The sequence below is a fragment of the Paramormyrops kingsleyae genome, chromosome 10 (assembly GCF_048594095.1).
Source record: "Paramormyrops kingsleyae isolate MSU_618 chromosome 10, PKINGS_0.4, whole genome shotgun sequence".
Classification (NCBI taxonomy): Eukaryota; Metazoa; Chordata; class Actinopteri; order Osteoglossiformes; family Mormyridae; genus Paramormyrops; species Paramormyrops kingsleyae.
In genome coordinates, this window is record NC_132806.1 from 5,593,946 (window position 1) to 5,596,947 (window position 3,002).

Below are 3,002 nucleotides of genomic sequence, written 5' to 3' on the forward strand. Positions count from 1 at the left end.
TGGAGGAGTGGCGACATTGGCTGGAGGGGGCCCGACACCCCTTCATAGTGTTACAGGGTATATACAGCAATCCTTAAGTTAAATTTAATACCTTTTAATACCTTTTTTACTACCTTCAGAACTTTTTTAAAACCATCTTGACATGGTGTTGCAAGTGTTAATCAGCGGCCTTTCTAATGTGTACGCAGATTTTGACATATATAACACTATACAACAGAATAGATTTACAGACTCACTGATGTTGACCACATATTGTACATTTATTTCACTTTGTGGATACAAATAAAACAAACTACATAAAATGTGTGACGAAGACAGTTCCAACACACTGGCTGGCATTCACTGCATGAACTGTTGATGCATTACAAACTGGCATCTGGCAAACTGCTATTATTTGATCATGTACTATTGGCCTAATATAACAAATGAGAAAAAGAATCTTATGGCAAGTGTCTTAACTGCATGGCGTTTTCTTCAATAATTTTGTCAATTTTTAACAGTTCCTCTTTTTTCTCTTTGTATCTCCTTCTAAGTGTATTGGACTTGGTGATTAGCTGGGCCATTTTTGACCCAGTCTTCCCCTCTGCTTCCTCAGCCAACTTGTTGGCATCAATTTCAAGAATGGCACAGACTTCGTCAAGGACTCTGCGTTGCTGTCTAAGCTCCTCTAGTCTTTCCTCTGCTGCCTTTCTCTTCAGTGTCTGAGCAGCACTCTCCTTCTTTTTGCGTTCTTGCTCAAGGTATAGCCTGTACTGGGACCTTGCTGAGGCTACAGAGGCCAGAAGGTCCTTGGTTAAAGGCACCTTGAGGACACCACCACAGCTACTGACACCGTCACAGATTAACCTCAGAGCCTCCAAGGATTCTCCTAGAAGGTTACACATTTCCATCTCCTTGTTTATAGAGAAACCTCTCTCTACGGTGGCTTGTCCATGTGACAGAAGTAAAAGGCTCTGGCAGAACCTTAATAGGTCATTGTAGGATGTGCTGAGTGTTGAGTGTATAAACACATCCAATCGCTTCTTCAAAGGCTGAAAAGAGCGGAAGCGTTCATCTCTGCCCTCAAGAGACAGCAATGACGTGAATTGCTGAATGATCGCGTCACCTAAAACATTGACACAGAAATTAAGGTCGTTTAGAAATAGGTCATTTAAATTCAGTAGTCACGCATTTGACAATACATATATCACAGAATCATGTTATAACATCTACACAGAGCTAGGAATGTGTAAGACTTTTTCAGAACTTATTAATTTTAACATATTAATTTGATAAAGCATTGACACTTCCTCACTGTTAAGAGAATGCAGAAAACCATCTTGCTAATGAGACTTCTCACACACGGCTTTAATCAGTCTGAATAACCTATGCACTTTGCCTGTCCCTATACAATATTTTCTTACCAGCTGGGATGCCACCTGCCAGCTGCTTGCCCTGGAAGAATGTTTGGACTATACTTTTCATTTGCGTGATGCACCAATTAGGATCTTGGTGCATCTTTCCAGGATCCAGGCATGCCATCTGCCTGACCACTGGGAATTTCAGGGGACTTTTCTCCTGTAACTTCACAATCACCTTAACCAGGCCCTGCAAACACTCTCGCCTGAAGGTGAGCACAGAAAGCTCACCAACTTTGCATCCTGGTTTGCTCTGAAGTTCCTAACAAATGAGCAACATTAAATTAAAGAAAGTTCACTGCAAATGCTTTGGAAAATAAATGTTTTACTTTTTTATCCCCATTTCTTTTTCTTTCTCTTATTATTAGTAATAGTTATAGTAGCAGGCTAAACATAATAGTAGCAGTAGTAGTACTACTAATTTTTTTTACAACATACATCCAGGTTCATTGTGCAAGCATCCCAAAACACATGTGCATCTCTGAAAAAAAGTATATCAAAATTACCTTGATGGCAGATTCAGCACCCACGCCTATGTCTACACTCTTAGGGGAGACCAAGTTCTTTTCATCCGTCAGATCTATTTTGATCAGCTGCAGGGGTGTGAGGTCCTGGACCAGCTCTCGTTGAACAAACCGCCTCAGTAAACTCTTAAAATGGCAAAACAAGCAAGCTATTTACATACAGGTTCAACAAATGCAATCAATTATATAAAATATTTACAGTGATCATTACCATCAGAAGCTCAGTCAACTCTTTGGCCAAGAAGGGCAACACTGGCTCATCAGTTTGGAACTTTGTCAAGAAGGGGTTGAAAGTCCTTGCAATTGCCAGAAAGAACTGGAGTTTTGCAATAATGAAAGGATCCTTTTGTGCTGCTACAATGGTGTCATATGAGGCTGTACAGGGAACTGGAACCCTCTTTTTCTCTGCAGCATCCACATACGTCTTAAGCACTGGCCAAAGTTCAACTGCTCTTTCTGCCACAGGAACATTTTCAACCCATCTATGGCCACAAAATGGTAAGGGAAAGCAAGAGGACCCTGTCAGGTTAGTGAAGTCTTCCCTCCTGGCAGGAACATTATGAAAGAGGAAGTGCATGGCTCGCAGAAGTTTTTCCACCTGCCACATAGTAAAGCCTGCCTTTAAAGCATTGTGGAGGGTGTGAAGTCCACAGCTTCCAACAGTGACAACCTGAGCACCTCCATAGAGCTCTGCATGCTCTTTCTGGAGAAGATCCAACAACTTGAAATTCACATTGGGGCCATCCATGCCAACTGATAGTAGTTCCCTCATATTCAGTTGTGTGACACATTCCTGTGAATCGACACAGGAGAAAGTCTGTTAACCATTATCATTCAAATACAGTAAAATATATCTCAGCATTCACAAAGCTTGGCACTTGGGGCTAAGGAGAAGCATTACTTCATACACATTTGATTTCTATTATTAGTTGGTATTTTAGCAATGAAATGATTTTTTCCAATATCAAATCTTGAGCCAAATACTACATTTCTATAACTGATAGGTTATTGAACTTAAAAAAATACTAAAACCATCTCAGCTTACTACTCAGCTTTCATTCAAGTAGCTGCAGGCCTTTGG

At 40.7% G+C, this 3,002-nt stretch overlaps 1 long non-coding RNA gene across 1 annotated transcript; it reads right to left on the reverse strand.

The window, feature by feature from the left end:
- Positions 1-236: 236 nt before the first annotated feature.
- LOC111853759 (uncharacterized) lies at positions 237-1,690 on the reverse strand. The gene is made up of 2 exons (XR_011993411.1): positions 1,404-1,690; positions 237-1,105 (listed from the first exon to the last, which is right to left on the reverse strand). It is a non-coding gene; the product is annotated as an uncharacterized lncRNA (long non-coding RNA).
- Between the last annotated feature and the right edge of the window lie 1,312 nt (positions 1,691-3,002).